We start from the raw sequence: 17,999 nt of genomic DNA, 5'->3' as shown, positions 1-17,999 counted from the left end.
GAGGATGTGACTCCAGAGACCCTACCCATCACTTGGCTTAAATGTGTGGTAAAATACACATGGGCCATTTTACCTAGAGTCTATAGTTCTGTGGCACTAGGTACATTTCGTGGAAGTCAGAGTCCCAGCCCTGTTTTTGCAGAAGCTATGGTGCTGGGGACAGCCAGCAGCGAGCATGGACTAAGCCTAAGAGAGCAAGATAAGGGTCTCATCTTAAGCTTGGAACTGTCTCCTCTGGAATACAGTGGGGGCGATGCACTTGAATTGAGAGTGTTGGGGCCCAGTGAGGTTTCAGGCTAATACTTACTAATGGTCTTGGGGCTCATTAGGAAGCTCCATGCTTAGAAAAGGGGAGGTGGTATTTCTTCTGTCCTTTGTGTGGCTCCAACTATGCCTAGGAACTGTTTATAGCTGAACTACAGTGGAGGGCACCCAGGACAGAGGGTGAGGGAGACACGAGTGTACAAATGCTGTGAAGCATGGTTGGGCTGGACAGGGTTGCCTGGGGAAGAGCAGGCTCAGGGAAGGAGTTTGTGACGGGAAATCTTAAAACATCTACCATGGCGCGGAGGGAACAGACAGATGTGGGTGTGTTCAGACTCCCTTCTCTGAGTTTTGGGGATTCACACCCCTCACTTCCCTGGATCCATGCCCAAATATTGTGTCCTCCAGGCTCTGCTTTGGTTCACCCTAACAACTTTTCTCTTCCCTGGTAGCCCTCCCTAATCCTTTAGTCTACAGGAAGTATTCTTTTGCCCTTAACCAAATGAACATCCCCATGATGTTCATTTGTGTGCCAGCTGTGTGACCTCGAGCAAGTCACTTAGCCTCTCTGAGTGAGGATAAGGGAGCCATAAACATTTTTGTGTCTTTCTGAATTGGCTATCATGGGGCGGAGGTGTGGGGAAGAGTATTTTCTACTTTTTTACTGTCTCTCAGACTCAGAAGAAAATGGGATGACAGCAGTACCCACTTTGTAGGTTAATGCCTGGGCCCCTAGGTGCTCAGATGGTTGCTGCTATCAGCTCTTATCAATGTCTTCATGCCTATAAACTTATTTCTCTTGGAGGCTGTAAACTCCACGTGGTGATGCCTCTGTGCATCCTCCTATCTCGCACAGGGGCCAGTGTAGTGGACTGTGACAGTAAGTGACTCTCGCCACTCTTGCCTGATTTCCATCATTTCACTTCTGACAGCCTCTTCCTTTGGGAAATGTCTCTCAGTTGTCACATAGTCATGGTGGGTTGTCAGTTAAAGGACCAGCTCCTTCATCCATCCCTGCTCTACTGCCATCAGGTGGACATGTGACTCAGATGCCATCAACCATAGGACCTCATCCTCCAGTCACAGTGATTGGGGGGGGGGGTAGTACCAGTTAGACTCCATCCATGGGATGGATGTGTTAGTGATGGGAGGAAGGAGGCTTCTTCCTTTTTAGATGCAGGTGGGATAGTGTGGGCATCTTTCCTACCCCGTGTAGGAAGGCAAGCAAAGCAAGGGGGGGAGGTACAGAGAGGATGCTGGCCGCATCATGTTCCAACTGTGGTCCTCCTGTCTCTCTTCTTTCATTCCTGCAAGCTGCAACATCTTACCCTCCTACAAAATATCTATTATCCATTCCTCATAGTGGACTGTCCAATGTTCCTGATGTCAAAGGGCTAGGAACAGATGGCTATGGCCATGGAGGGAAGCACTGTGTCAGGCCACCTTGGGTTTGGGTCCAGGTATCCCATTTGCTAGCTGTGTGAGTTTCTTTGTCTATAAAATGAGCAAAGTGGGGATGGGGAGATTGCTCAGTCTGAAAATGCTTGTCACACAAGCATAAGGGCCTAAAAGCCAGGCATGGTGGCTAGTGTTTGTCATCCCAGTGCTGCGGTGGTAGACATAAATTTATTGGGCAGCCAACCTAATTTAATTGGTGGTTGTGAGGCCAGTGAGACACCCTGTCTCTAAGGAGGTGGGTGGCATTCCAAATGCCCACCTTTCACTGACCACATGACTAAGTAGCAGTTCCTAAGCCCCAGTTACCCTCTCTATCAGTAGTTCCTGGCAACTGACTTGAGGACTAAGTAAAATGGTCCGTATATCATACTCAGCACAGCACTTAGGCATTCAGTAAATACTAGTTGTGTTGGGATTGGGATCTGGGGAATTTTTCTGAAATCAATACTTGGAATGAATGAATCACACCAAACTTACTGGAAAATGTCTCCTCATAAAGGGTCTAGAGAATCACCCCCGAGTCTTTAGAAAAAGCCACTTAAGACTGACAGCGTCCCACCTAGCCCTTGTTGGCTAGACAACAATGAGGCTCATCTCAGGAGAGTCATATCCAAGGTACTCGCACCACCGTTTGTCTGCCCTTCACAATATCCCCCAACAAACTTCCCCAGAGTCCCCCACCCACTGCCCTTGCTCTGCACCCCCACTTGCTCCTTAACCCTTCTGACTCCTCTGCACCACTGAGTCATTGGAATCAGGCCCACCCAGCAGAAGCTGCTCTTGCCAGGGCCAGCAGGTGCCTTTCTTCTTCATCTCAGGTGACAGTGGTGTGCTTCCAGAGCTGGAGGGCTCTGCTCCCTGAACCCTGTCTTCTGTGGAAAGGGCATGGTTCTGCTTTTCTGATTACCATCTTGCCCCTCTGACTGCTATTTCCACAGTGCCCAAAGGTCAGTGGTCTTCCGATTCTCTCTGAGTTCTCTTCTCATGACACTTGCTTTCTGAGGGCTGGAACATCCATGCCCCCTAAGCCCTTAACTGCATTATCTTCTTTGTTCTTTGCTTATTTCTTTAGAGACAAGGACTCTCTGTTTAACCCTGATTGTCCTAGAGCTCTCTATGTAGAGCAGCTTGGTCTCAAACTTGCAGCAATCCTCCTGCTTCTGCCTCCTAAGTGCTAGGATTAAAGGCACATGCCACCAAGCCTGTACTTCGACTGCATTTGCAATCTCTCAATGAGGCTGTCTCGGTCCACTGGACACTGCCGTGGTAATGACTTGCAGCTCCTTTCAACCCAATGTGCCCAAGTCTGAACCCTTTATCTTTCTCACAGATATGTCCGGTTTTCTCCTACTATCTCAGGAATGGCTACCCCTCCATGAACACCACAAACTTAAGATGTTTCCAGTCTTCAATTCCTCATATGTATGGTGTCACCCAGTCTTCTTACTTCTACCCCCTTGGCATTGGAGACTGTTTTCTTCTCTCTGTGGATGGCAGAGCAGCTCTTGTGTCCATCAGCCCCTGCGTGAACCTCCTACTGGATCTTCCCACTTTCAGACCTACCCTGAAGAGCCACCTTGTTCCTCAACAAGAGCGCCAATCCCCATGTCGGAGTCAGCTAGCTTTCTTTAATAGTTACTTTTCTTTCAGTTCTTCCCTTCCTCTCCTGAGAGTCTCATATATTCCAAGCTATCCTGGATCCCTCCATGTAGCCAATGATGACCTTAAATGTGTGTTGCTTCTGCTTCTGCTTCCATAGTCCTGGGATTATAGGTGTGCGCCACCATGCCTGGTTTCTGCAATACTTGGACGCAGGGCTTCATGCATGTTAAGTCAGCAAAGTACCCTGAGCTACATCCTCTTGGTGTCATCTTTCTGGCCTGCCCATTTACAATTACCTCAGACTTTCCTGTTCACACAAGGTAAGTTCGTCTCCTTAGTGTGGCATTAACATCCTTTCAGAAGTTTGATTTTTTTTTTTTTAAAGGCAAGATCTCATTATGTATTCCAACTGGCCTGGAACTTACTATAGATGAGGACCGAGAATTCACAGAGATCTGCCTGCTTCTGCCTCCTGTGTGCTGGAATTAAAGTCGCGTGTCCTCAGGAGCTTCCTGGCACTCCAGTCTTGTTGCCCTCTGTCACCCTTTGCTTGAGGACGGAGCTACTTTCGGTCTCGCCCTGTTCACTGCCTGAAATACTACCCTCCTCTTCTTCAGATCATCTGCCAGACCCTTCTGGAACCTTCTTCCTGTGTGTGAGGACCCTCTTCTGTGCTACCATAAGCCCTCATCCAACATAGTACAGTGCTTGTCATACACTGACATGGCAAATCCACTTTTTCCACAAGACTAAGCTGCTAAGAGCAGATCTGGGCTGTGCTCGCCAGGCCCCCGATAGCCAGCAGAGTTGGCGGACACATTGAACAATTTGCCCCATGAGTCAAGGCCTCCGGTTCAGTCTTCAACTGAACATTCTGTGGCTGTGGGTCAAAGTCTTCAATTGAAGATTCTGTTGCTCTGAGTCAAATCCTTGTCAGAAAAAAAAATCCAAAATTTTCCTGGAAATCTGTCTTTAGCTTCTGGTTTATAAAAAATTATACAGAAAGTACCTAGAAATTCAGTTTCTAGTATATGTTGGTGACCGGGTATGTCTTTTTCCTTTTCCTTTTCAGTCTTCCTTCCTTTTTCCTCCCTCCCCCTCTTCCTTCCTTCCTTCCTTCCCTTCCATTTCTTTCTTCCTTCCTTCCTCTCTTTCTTTCTTTCTTTCTTTCTTTCTTTCTTTCTTTCTTTCTTTCTTTCTTTCTTTCTTTCCTTCCCTCCTTCTGCCTTTCTTTCTTGCTCTCTCTCTGTCTTTCTCTCTCTCTTTCTCTTTCTTTCTTTCCTTCTTTCTGCCTTTCTTTCTCTCTCTTTTCTTTCTTCCTTCCTTTCTTTCTTTCCTTCCTTCCTTTCTCTCTCTTTCTTTTTTCTTTCTCTCTTTCTCTCTTTCTTTCTCTCTCTCTCTTCCTTTCTTCCTTCCATTCTTCCTTCCTTCCTTCCTTTCTTTCTTTCTTTCTTTCTTTCTTTCTTTCTTTCTTTCTTTCTTTCTTTCTTTCTTTCTTTCCTTTCTGAGACAGGCTGCTATGTAGCTCTGGTTGGTCTAGAACTCGATACACAGACCAGACCGGCCTCAGCCTCACAGAGATCTGCCTGCCTCTGTCTCCTGAGTGCTGGGATTTATGGTGTGAGCCACTCATTCTTTGTTCATCAAGTAGACCAGCATTACTCTGGAGGCCCAGGTCATTGCCAATATTTGAGTCTTATTTTAGCCACTGTGCCCTAGAGAGGTAAATACAAGGCTTGGGTATAATGGTTGCCACATATCCATGCAGTTAGTAGGCATTGGGGCATTACCAGTAAGCGTTCAACCCCAGCTTTGCTGCCTGCTTTTGTGAATATTTCAGCCACTTTCTCCAAAACACCCATGCTCCTGAAAGACTTTTTCTCCCGAGTTCATGGTCATGGGTTGGATTCCTATTGGCTGAACTATGTGGCCTGAGGAGCTGGGAAGCCCCTGCTCGCTATTTTCTTCATTGTGTATTTCACCACAACTTGCTGTTAAGCATGACAACATTTTGACGTTTGGCTTTAATATGTTTAGATATAAATATCTAGAGACAACCTCTGTCATCTAATATATCTGAGAGACAAATTGCTCGATTGAGCTGAGTTGACTCTATTGTCAGTTTCAAGGTGTGTTTTGTGAATATTGAATGAATTGCTAACCTATTTGTTTGTTTTAAATCTTTATTAAACAATATGTTTTTTAGATGAACTAAGATGGAAAAAGCCTGAAGGCAGGAGCATGGAACATAGCTCAGGGGAGCCTCTGTTCCTTGTCCTGTAACTCAGATCCTATCCCAGGGGAGTCCTGCATGCTGAGCCCTGCCATGCTGCTGTGCCTCAGCTTCCTCTTCTGAGAATGGGATGTTCAGACAATCCAGGAAGAGAGTGGGACACAGCCACACACATCACCCCATCGGTCTGCCAGCAGCACAGGGGAGCTGGGTAGTTGTCACCCATGCTCCTCTCTGGGCCCTCTTCCCCTGCTTTATTTGCTGTCTCTACTCTTCTGTCACTTAAATCCTCTTCTCTGTCCGTCTCTCCGCCCTGCCTCTTTTCCATCTGCATTTGAACCTGCTCTCCAGGCTCTTCCATCTTAGAGTTGAGCCTCTCCCCAGGCTCTTAGCTGCCTGCACAGTCAGACTTCTCTGGGAGTTACTGCATCTCTGCCCCTGCTATACTCACTCTTTCTTCTGCAATCTCCATTCAACCTCCATCACTCCTGAAAACCCTTCAAAGCTAAGGTCACCTTGACCTCCTACCTACTCCACCTACAGGGCACATTTGAGCCCACATCTGACTTTTTATCTTGCTGCATTTGGACAATCAGCCTCACAGCTCATGTCATCCATCTCCTTTCCCGCTGTTGGAGGACACTTAGGCTGCTGGGTTTCTGCTGGCTCAAGGCTCACGGCTAATTGGCTCTCTACCTGCTCATCTTTGAACTCTAGGGTTGCTTAGGGCTCAGCTCTGCATCTTTCTCTCTTCACTTTATTCTTTCCACATCAGCAGCCTCTTCCCTGGTGGTAGCGGATCCTACCAATGTGGCTCCTTATAAGTCCAGATCTCCAGCCTTGACTCTCCTCAGCTTCCTTTGGTTCAGTTATTGTAATGAAGGTTACTGCTTTTCCTGAACTGACATATACTGATTGATAAAGTTCACACGGCTTATCTGTATAGCAGGCTTCATTTCAAATACCTTTAGTTTTGGTGCCTCTCTTACCATATATACATGTGTTTCTATTAACAGTAATTGCACCTTATTTTACCTGGCTGTTCAGTGATGCTCCTTCTCTGCCAAGCCATAACCTGTTAAGGTTAGGACCATTCTGTCTTATTCACTCTCATGCTCCCACTTTTGAGTTCAGTCAACATTGGATGGGGATGGAGGACTGAGTATGTGTTGACTGACTTTTGATTATAACGAGGCTATCAATTTATTTTCTAACTCTGATTTCCTATCAAGCATAATAGAATCCCTTAGCTCTACTATGGATTATGTCTCCTTTTAACTTTCATTCCACCGGAAATCTTTGGAAGAATTATACTAATAACAAACAAGCTGGGTGGTGGCGGCACACACCTTTAATTCCAGCATTTGGGAGGCAGAGGCAGGTGGCTTTCTGAGTTGAAGGTCAGCCTGGTCTACAGAGTAAGTTCCAGGACAGTCAGAGCTACCCAGAGAAATCCTGTCTTAAAAGAAGAAGAGGAGGAGGAGGAGGATGAAGAGGAGGAAGAGGGGGGAGAAGGAAGAGGAGAAAGAAGAAGAAGAGAAAAAAGAAAAAGAAAAAAGAATATTGTCACTGGTAGAAGCACATAAATTAAAAAAAATTAAAACACAGAGGCTAGAAATGATTGCAGCAAAGATGACTGGCTCTGCCAACATGGTCTCTGCCTCTGCCCAGCTCTGCCTTTCCCTCCTTCAGTCACTTGCTCTTGCCACTTTCTCACTGTGGTTGGGTTTGACCTGGCTAGGAGAACCCCTCCCTGCAACTCTTTATGAAGCCCCCTTGAGGGAGCTGGAGATGAACCGCAGTTGGCAGAGTACTTTTCTGGTGTGGGAGGAGCTGGGGGTTCTATATCCAGCACAGCGTAAACCGAATGTGAGGGTACACACCAGTAATCCCAGCACCAAAGAGATAGACGCCAGAGGGTTAGAAGTGCAACATAGCCAGTTTTAGGCTAACTTGGGCTACAGAAGACTGTCTCAACACAAAAAGAAGACTTCTCATGCAAGCCATAGTTGCGTATTAGGAAATAGTCTCATGGGATCCCACGTCCTAGCAGTTATGGGGAAACAAAGGCCTAATGAGTTCAAAGTGATACCTGAGGTCTGCGTCACTGGTGCTGGCCAAGCCTGACTGTACTTTGCACTTCTCCAGAGAGCCCTGCCACCTGGTCATTTGTATCCTCTGGCTGAGAAGGGGAAGAGCAGGGGCTCCAGGCTGGCTGGGGAGCAAAGACTTCAGTGGATGAATTGAGAGGGGGAAGGTGTGAGACTGAAGATGAACTCTGAGAGGAAGGGCAGGAGCCACCGCACAGAACAGCAGGTTCTTGTCAAGCACACAATTTAATTCTGAGGCTGTAGTCCTTGTGCCTGGGAGATTTTCTAGCTTGCAATAGTGTCATTTACAGATGGATTTGCAGCGGTGAATTACGAGTTTGTAAGCAACAGCTTCTCTGACGCCTAGAAGGAAAAAAAGCTTATCCCTCTGCAAATTATAAATTCATAACTAACAGTGTTATCCAACTGGATGCAAAACAAATTCATTACTGATTACATTATTCCATTGAGCATCAAGTGAATGAACCAGGCAGGGGTTTGTGGGATGGGGGATGAGATAGGAGATGAGAACCAAACGATCCTCTCCTACATAAAGAATAGTCCTTTCCTATTCCTTGCATCCTTTTGGGAACGTCTCAAGGTAATCCAGAGTGAAGGTTCTGGGGTGATGACTGGTCCCAATATCCTACCAGTGACCATCACTATGACCTTCACACCTCGTTTCTATGGTGATAATCCAACCATTTCAGTGTTAGCTTACAATTCCCTAGTGAGAACTCACATATGGAAGTTCTGAGTAGCTAAGACCTCAAAGAGGCTTTGTTCCTAAACTCATTCATACTGAGAGGCATGGGGCTGCCATACCAAGAAGAAAGGTCAGTAGCTGGGTCTATGATTAAGTATCAGAGTGGGGGCATTCCCTGTGTCTTTCTAGAACATTCCTCCCAGAAATCAGGCTTCAGGGTGCTGAGACACCTATCTGGTTACTTCTGGGTGGTGGGAACAAAGTAAGCCGCAGCAGACTTCAGGGTCTGTGGGGGAGGGGAAGACATGCTTTGTAACCCGGATTATGTATTCTGATATTGTGATCGAGGTCAAGTTTGTAGGCCCTGACTCTTACTTCTTGTGCTATGCTCATTTTAGAAAAACAGAGAACACAAGTAAGTAAAACTAATATATCAATATTATAAATATATAAAAATAATATATGTGTAAAAATATATCTAAATCACTCCAAATAATCTCCATTGGAAAGAGTCAGCTTTAGGGTGGATTAAACCTGAAACTCTACTTGTGCCTTGTTTCCCACTGGAGAATCATTTGTTCAGGAACTTGGGGCTGGAGATCCGCTTAGTTTGTAGAGTTGCCTGCCTAGCATCCATGAAGTCCAGAGCCTGAGGTCCAGGCTTGCGACCTCAGCACTCAGGAGATGAAGGTGGAAGAATGAGACATTAAAGCTCATTCTCAGATACAGGCAGGGAAGGGCAGCTGTCCCCCGTCTCAGAAGAAGGAAAGAAAAAAGCCAGCATCTGATGGTCCTAAAGTTTGATGTGGGAGGAAGAGAGAGTCAGACTCAGCTACACAATCAACTTCTTTCTTTTTGAGACAGGGTCTCACTTGTGTAACCCAGGCTGATCTTGATGGAGCTTGCTCTTTAGATCAAGATGGCTTTGAACTCACAGAGCTCGGCCTCTTGAGTGCCCAGCCACAATCGTCTTTTAAGAAAGAGCAGGTACCCCAGTGGTTGGGAGCCTCCCTGTACTCCTCCAGCCTTCCTGTTTTCTCACATCCATCTCTAGCTTGGTTTCTCCTCTTCTCTGATACTGTCACCTCTGTCTGACACCTTCCTCAGGAAAAAAAGCAAAGTCCCTTCTCGACTTGTGCTAAGAGGTCTGATACTGCCATAGGTCTATAAACAATTGACCTAAGAATCATTACTCCCCGGAAGAGTTCCCTGTTGGAGCAGAGATTTCAGTGCCAGTGATTAAGATAAAATATTTTAACCATGTTTTGTGAGTGCATCTGTATTTTTAGGAATAGCTCTTCTACCCAGGAGAGGTACCTTTATTTGCTAACACTATAGAGTCAGCACTATAGAAAACACTATATGTTTTCTCTTTTAATGGCTGCATATTAATCCACATGGTTTCTTTAAACTTTTGTTGCTATGCATTTAGACTGTTTCCAATTATTGCTATTATAACACCCACACATCATCTTTGCACATTTATCTAATTATTTCCTCAGGGTAGGTTCTTAGAAATACATTTTCTGAGAATGCACTTTCCAGAGGATTTGCCATATTGTTAGTTTTCAGGAAGTCCGTGGCAACTTACGCCCTTATCAGCAGCTTCTGTCATATGCACCGTAGCTGTGCCCCTGAGGGTTTAGGAAAGAGCACTTATGAGCATTGTGTTGCAATAGTACGTGGTAAGAGATTCCTGTAAGGATGTAGGGTCTCGGGAAGCAGGAGTGAGAGCCACAAGTCCTAGCTGCTGCCTTCCCAGACCAGGTTCTGCTCCCCTAGTTCTTCATCCAAATTTTCAATATGTTTTTGTTTATGTTCTCCCCCTCCTCTCGGATTAATGTGTTTCATGTATATTAGTGCTCTGTCTACGTGTACATACCAGAAAAGGGCATTACAGATGGTTGTGAGCCACCATGAGGTTGCCGGGAATTGAACTCGGGACCCTTAGAAGAACATCCGGTGCTCTTAACCACTGAGACATCTTTCTACCTCTCCAGCCTAGGTTCTTGCATGGTATCCATGAGAAGGTTGGCATTGGACTGACCAACTTTATGGAGGAAGATCGTCTCATTCATATGTGGGGGGCAGGAGTGAGGCATAGGGATGGTGGTGACCTTGATGTTGTGACATTCACACAGAGGAGAGTGGTGGTGACTATGTGGCAGATGGGAACAGGTAACTATGGTAGAAATCACAAGTGCAATGTCATTGATAGCAGTGGTGGTGGTGATATTGACCATTACATGGTGGTAACAGTAAATGTGGCATTGCTAAAGGAGATGAGGTGGTGGTCCCGATGCAATGGCAGTTGTGATGGTGTAGCCACATTGTTGTTGTTGGTAAACTATGGAGATATTGAGATTATTAGTGACAGTGGTGCCAACAGAGATGGAGGTGTTGACACAACAGTAGGCTGTTGGCTGTAGTGTGAGATACAGTAGAAACCACGGTGCCTGGTCACCATGGCAATGAGAAAAGAGAGGGGAGATGGACATCACATAGTGGTGTTCGGGAGACTTCCTGAGGGTAGGTAGTCTTGGAATGCTGTGGAGGTATAAAAGTGGCTATGAACCAGGGCTCATGCATAGCCCAGACTCTGGTTTCCTTTCTTTCCCCCTGTGTCTGCCTCTCAGCAGTTCCCTGAGTCTCTTCACTTAATAGCATTGCCTGGGAAGAACCCTTTCTCTGAATCCCCAGGTACAGCATAAAGCCTGCTGTGCTTGTGCACAAAGCTGTAGGACTCTCTCCTCAGGCAAGGACGTCTGGAAAACTTCGGGATTTGGAAGGCATGTGTCTGAGTGGCCAACATCCTGGGCATTGAGGGGTTAACTCTGTGCCTGGAGATGGAGCTCAGGCTTCTCCCCTTAGACTACCCCCTGCTCCTGTGCAGAAGACACTGGAGCCAAGTAGGGGCTCATTTTGGGGTAGAGAGAGACTTTCCCCTTTCATTTTAATGGTGCTAGTGACCTCATAAGGTTTCCATGGTGACAAGACCAAGAATCCAGGGGGACTTGGTGAAATAGGTCAAATAACTACCCTCAGAACATTATTCTAGACACTGGGCTTGGGGAGGACTCTGCAGTCAATGGGAGAAGGGTAAAGCTGAGAACATGCTAGGCTGGGCCACCAAGAAGAGCCCACAGAAGGGTCCTGTGCCCACCTTTGTGCCTATGCCCATCTGACCCTCTTAGCAGGCTGCCTGTGGTGGCGTCATGGTGCTGACTGCCAGAGGACACCTACAGAGGGCAGTTCCCAAGGAAGCATAAGTGGCTGGTTCTTAGATGAGAAGACAAGGCTAGCAGGAAACAGAACATAGAAGGAGAGTAAAAGACAAGGGGGTTGGCCTCTAGTAGGGTCGGGAATGGCTACCAAAAGCTGCGTTTTCTGAAGAACAGCTTGGGAACGTAAGCAATGGTATCCCTGTGACCAGGTTTGATCCAGATGTGCGTACTGCCTGCACCCTGAGGTTGTGAGTTACCTGGCACATGATATGCAATATCCTGGTAGTGCTCGATGTGGTATATCCCTCTCTTCTTTCCTCCTGCCTTCTCTACACCACTCAGTGGCCAAGGCCTCCTGAAGGGTTCTGAAGCCCTCTACTGTCCCTCAGTAATTTCTGGCTTTCAGGCTGAAATGCTTCAAGTGGTGGACTCTCTCTGAGGGTAAGGGATAGAGAAATCCAGGATTAGTCAGCTTGTGAGAGGAATCGTGAGCTCATGTCAGGCCACACTCTGCATACTGTGGGTGAATTAAAGTCTACACACTTTACTTTCTAAAGTCCAGCCCTAAGAATTAGACAGCTGCACCTTTGCAGCCCTGATGGCAGGAGAAGCACATTGCCCAATCAGGTCCCTCTGCCAAGAGTCTGGAGGCAGGGGGTGGGGATCGAGTATCTGCCATCCGGGAAGCCTGGATGTTGGCTGAATGTGTCTCTTTACAGAGGGCAAGTACTCTTGGAAAAAAATCGGCTTCAATGAATCCAGGGAGCAAGTCCTGGAGTCATGGTTGCTCCATGAATGTTCGAAGCCACTCTTAGCTGGAACCTCAGTTACTGGGGGTCTGGGCCATGCTGGGGATGACAGATCCCCATTACAGTCTGTATTTTAGAGCCCCTCGGAGGCATGAACTGTCCTTTGGGGATTACAGGCTCAGTGGACCATCTGGATCGGCTGCCCATGTCTCAAGGCCTAAGCTGTTGTTTGCCAAGGCTGCTAGGGACCAGTCATGGGTCTTCCCTTGGGGCAGCTCCAGGCCAGGCCAGGAAGATGGTCCCCAACACCCTCTTCCTTCCCAGTGGCAAACCTCCCTCTATTCCTTTCTTTTCTTTCTCTTTGGGTTTTAGACAAAATCATCTATAGCCCAGGCTGACCTCTAGTTCATAGTATAGCTGAGGATGATCCTAGATTTCTGATCACCCTGCCTCTAATCTCTGAGCAATGGAGTTACAGGTTTGTGTCGCCATGCCCATGTGTGTCCACATGTTTATGTGTGCCCCCAACATGGGAAGGTCAGAGGACAATCTTTGGTGGTGTTCCTCAGGTGCCTTCTACCTTTTTATTTTTAGACAGGGTGTCTCTTTGCTAAACAGAACTCACCAAGTAGGCTAGGTCAGCTGACCAGTGAGGCCCAGGGACCTACCTGTTTCCCTCTGCTGGGATTACAAGCCCATGAGTCACCGCCCCCGCCCCCTCTCATAACATTGGGTCTAGGGATCAAATCCATGTCCCCATACTTGGAAGGCAGGTACCTCACTAAGCTATCTCTTTAGCCTATATGGCAGTTTCTTGGGGTGCTAGGGATCAACCAAGGCCTTCATGTGTGCTAGGCAAGTACCCTGACCACTGAGATATATCCTTATTATTTCCGTTTCTCTTCTGGTACTGGATGAACACAAGGCCTTGTGCTAAGGCCAGGCTCTGCCACTGAGCCCTACCCCATCCTCAAGCACCAACTAATACCCCAGCCTCCACCACTGAGCTGTACCCTAACCCCCACCCCTGAGTTATACCCCAGCCTCTACCCCTGAGCCATTCCCCAGCACTCACCCCTGAGCTGTACCCTAGCCCCCACCACTGAGCTATATCCCAGCCCCCATCACTGAGCCATACCCTAGCCTCCACCACTGAGCTATACCCCAGCCCCCACCACTGAGCTGTAATCCAGCCCCCACCACTGCACCGTACCTATTATCCACCACTTAGCTATACCCCAGAACCCCTTGAGCTTATCCTAGCCCGCACCCCTGACCTATATACCCCAGCACCACTGAGCTGTACCCCAGCCCCCACCCCTGAGCCGTACTCCAGCCTCCGAGGGCTTATTCTTGAGCCTCAAATACCCTTTAATCATTGCTACATTCATTCTGGAACTCCTGTTTTTCTTTGTCCTAACGTTCTCCGACTGGGTGTTGCTAGTGTATCCTTCTGACCCTGGCCATTTTCCTGACCTCTTCTCCCCTCTGTTATTAGTTCTTCAGCTGATTCTCTTGAGCTTTCTGAATAAACAATCCTATCATGCACAAGTAATGACAGCAATTTCTCTTCCTTTTCAAATGTTACACTTCTTTTTCTCTTTTAATGTAATAATGTATTGGCTTAAACTTCCAGAACAATATAACATAATTATGGTAATAGCAGACTTCCTTGTCCCACTGTGACTTAAACATGAAGGCCCCCCCCCGATAGTGTTTTATTACCAAGAATGATGCTGATGTTGGCTGTATTTTTTTTTATTGTGTCAAGGAAATTTTTATTTGTATTTTTACTGAGTTTTAGCCAAGTGGATGTCCAGTCTACTACATCCATTTACAGTGTCGGTTAAGATGATCATATAATCTTTCCCTTTCTGTTAATCGATGTGATTAATTACATAAACCTGCTTGCTTCCTGATATGTCTTTCTTATCATGTCTGACACAAGTGTCTGTGGAGTGGAGAGGAGACTGGTTGATCTGGGGTCAAGGTAGGGAACTCAGATGCCCTCTATATTGTGCCTTCCCCGGGCTACACTGTTCTCTGGTTCCAGAGTGGAATCTCAGACAAGCCCACTGCAGTGCTCAGGAGGCCTGGATGGGGAGAGTTAGTCCCAGAGTAATCAGACCAGACAGTTTCCTCCAGGGGCTCTTTGCTGCATTTAGCAGAAGACACAAGCTCTTGGTATGTTGCCTAAGCCCTTTACAATCAACCTTTTTACCCATATCTTTCTTCTCATCCCCAACTTGTACCCCTTAACTGTTCAGAACTCCTGGCAGGTGGCAAAGGCTCTGGCCCTCTTACAGAGTACCTTTCCTGTTGGAATACCTTCCCTCCCTGCTTCCTTCCTCCCAAGGGAGGACTCAGTGTCACTACAAGGAGGGGGCTCCCCAACTAGAGGATGTCAGACCCTGTTCCACAGGCCTCTTGCTTACCTGAGAAGGGAGGCCCCTGTGTTTCAGGAACCCCAGGGTGCTGAGGATCACCCTAGTCCCCCACAGTCCCAGCTCTGAGCTCAGAGTCATCTCCAGGACAAATGCTCAACCAGCCCCAAGTGGAACACATTGTTTCCAATAGTGGGCACACCCTCCTTGCATCCCCTCCACAGGGCTGTGACTGGCCATGCTCACTGTCCCAGCTCCCGCAACAGAGAATCCTGGGAGGCCTGAAACCCTGGCAGGCAGCTGCAGCTCCCTGGAGCCTCTTTAGAAAACGCAGCCGGCCTTGTTTCCTTCTCATAAACAGCGACTGAGCACAGCATCAGGCCCCAGGGGAGACTGTTCCCCCAAAGCTGCTGCCATTGGAGATGCAGGAAGGGGGGACAAGTGGGCCCAAGAGGAACCAGATGATTCTGGATCATGTCAGGAGGAGCAGGAGGTAGGTATAATGGCTGTGTCTGAGTCTTCAGGTTTGCAATATATTATATAGGCTGGTGCCTGATCCAGTCCGTGTCCCTTCTTCACATCTGGACATCCAGTCCCAGGCTAGTGCCCTGCTACCTCCTTCCAGGGTCCCCTCATCCCAACAGTCACTTTTCTGTCTTTGCCATCACTCAGCTGGAGCATGCTCAGTTCCTGGGGCAAGCTGATATCTAGCGGAAGGCTGTTTGGTGGCTAAATCTGGAGTGGGTAGGTAGAGCTCAGGCTAGCACCCTCTTTATTGACCCACCCCTAAGTACAACGGCTTCAAGGACATCATCATCTTTGGTTGTAGGTTTAGGCAGTCCTTAATACAGATTCTAGCTCATCCCTTATTAGCTGTGTGATGTTGGACAGGATTTTTGTTTTTCTTTTCACCTCCCTGATCCTCTATAGAACAGAATACCCACCTCTAGATTTGTAAGGGTTTCATGAAGTGATCCTGTGACAGTAAAGCACTTAGCAGAGGGCCTGCCTGACACATGACATGGTAGGAGCCCAGTTAACTTAGTTACTGTTTTATAACACGTCAAGTAAGGCTGGTTTTCTTACACACCTTCCATTGCCACTGAAGAAACTGAGGCCTATGGATGGGCAGGAGATGACATCACTGTATCCTCTCCTCCACTAGCCGGGCCCTAAGTCAGGATCTACTGGGAGTCAGAGCATTGGACTTAAAACCCCTGCTATATAGGACCCTGAGCCTCTAGCCTCATCTTGTGTACATCCAAGCCATGTTTAACTTACCTAATAAATCTTTACATTGTGTCCAGCAAGTATCAGCCACAGTTACATGTCCTTCATATATAATAACTTTATATAATCAATAGCATTCAGTACATATTAATTTTAACCCTTCTGCCAAGCTCTCAGGGGAGATGCAACCATTAGTCCATCTTATGGGAGAGAGACTAGATCAGTTCAGTGGCTTCCCAAGGTCACAAAGTGAGTGAGTGAGTGAGTGAGTGAGTGAGTGAGTGAGTGAGTGAGTGAGTGGGAGGGCCTCCATGATGGGTAAGGACCACAGTGATGCGGTTTCCACCCTTGGGTATAGATCAGGCTCCATGATGCGATCATACCGAGTGTCAAGGTCTTCTAGTGTGGGGTCACAGGACGCATTCTTGGGTGTGCTTGGCAGCCTATTTTAGGGTGGAGTGGGAACATTAGCTTCATCCTTTCTTGGTAAGAAGCGTGTGTGGCTCGGGCTGCCCTCAGACTTGCTGTGTTCCTGAGGGTGGCCTCAAACTTCTGATCCTCTTGCATCTCTCCATACCCCGAGTGACTCACTGTCCTCGTTCATGTGATGCTGTGGATGAAACCCAAACTTCAGTGTGATAAGAAAACACTACCGAGCTACATTTTCGTCCCCGCTTCGCCCTACAAATGCCAATCACGGAGTCCACATCTCAGGCCATCACAAGTGTTTCCCTGGAGAGAGGACTGTGGGAACTTGGAGCAGAAGGGCTCTTTATTATTCAGAATAACCTCACTATTTAATTTACTATTAATAACGGCTCTCCAGTCAACCTTCTCTTAAGAAGTGAGAACCGGAGAGATGCCCCTCTCTCCCCGAGCCTCCTCCCTTCTCTTCACAGAGTACTGTGGACTCAGTCACGAGAGCATGAGCTGTTTGGGGGATTGGTGTGGGCGAGATGGAGGCCCAGATGATACAGCCAGCCCAGCTACCCTCCTCCTGCTAAGCTTGCTTTGTTGTTCCTTTCTGGTTGTGAGGAAAGCATGGGTGTCTTGTAGGCTGAGCAGGAAGGTCAAGGACTGATCTAGACATGACACCGAGGCTGAAGCTGAGAGAAGGCTGTTGCCATCCACCCTTCCCCTCCTAAACCCGAAGGTGATGTGCATGCAGGGGCCACAGGCAGCAGAAGACCAAAGGGGCTAGGGGTCTTTTGGGAAAACACGCTCTAATCTGGCTCTACTGGAGGCCCAGTGTAAGAAGGAACATGTCCAGAGAGGAACAGAGCCTTTGAGGAGAACTGATCCCAAGCCAGGCAAATACTTGGTCAAACAGTCAGAAGATTTACAGGGAGCAAGAATGGTGCTGTCTGAGAGGGATACACGTCCATCTCACCTATAGCTCCATTCAGGGCTTTATTGTCCAGGTGTTGGGAACATGTAGATCTCCCAAGTTTCAAAGCACAGTTGCTGCCACCATAAGGCAGTGTTGGGGCAGACACTGTGTCTGGATGGACATCTCAAGGGTGAAGCAGAGATCCCTCTGCAGGGCTGAACTTAGCCCTTACATATTTATTTAAGGTGGCACACCAGCTCTCAGTACTGACTGAGCTTGGCTCAGTTTTTCATATTCCAGTTCCAGTTTGATCTTTGCTATGCCAGGTGGCCTACTGGTTGACCTACAGGAAGATAAAAGTCCTCTACTCTCTCTCTCTTCTGACTTACCTGGCTGTACAGAGCTAGAGGACAATAGCTGTCCCCAGGGAGAGTTGCTGTTAGCATCCTGCCTCATGCCTCATGCCTCATGTCCTCTCATCCCTGGGATATAGCCAAGCATCCTCATATCCTTTGTTTTGGACCCCTCCTTGCCCTGGCCATCTGTAGAGTGGGTGAATCCTAGACACCCATAGGAGGGGGTTGAAGAGTGTGCTGTCACACCATGCCGTGGGCTGGTTTCAGTCTGCTTGATATAACAGTAGCTTTTTTGCCAAGCAGGAACCAGGTTTCATATACCTGCACACACACACACACACACACACACACACACACACACACACACACACAC

General features: G+C 47.6%; 1 long non-coding RNA gene across 1 annotated transcript in view; it reads right to left on the bottom strand.

Moving 5' to 3' along the window:
- Positions 1 to 16,048: 16,048 nt before the first annotated feature.
- Positions 16,049 to 17,999, bottom strand: part of LOC110301056 — a 14,628-nt gene continuing 12,677 nt past the window's right edge. Inside the window, exon 3 of the long non-coding RNA XR_002378667.1 lies at positions 16,049 to 16,550. This is a non-coding gene — a long non-coding RNA (uncharacterized LOC110301056). The remainder of the gene's footprint in view (positions 16,551 to 17,999) is intronic.

The sequence above is a fragment of the Mus caroli genome, chromosome 9 (assembly GCF_900094665.2).
Source record: "Mus caroli chromosome 9, CAROLI_EIJ_v1.1, whole genome shotgun sequence".
Classification (NCBI taxonomy): Eukaryota; Metazoa; Chordata; class Mammalia; order Rodentia; family Muridae; genus Mus; species Mus caroli.
Note: the sequence above shows the minus strand (reverse complement) of the source record. Positions and strands in the feature narration are given on the sequence as shown.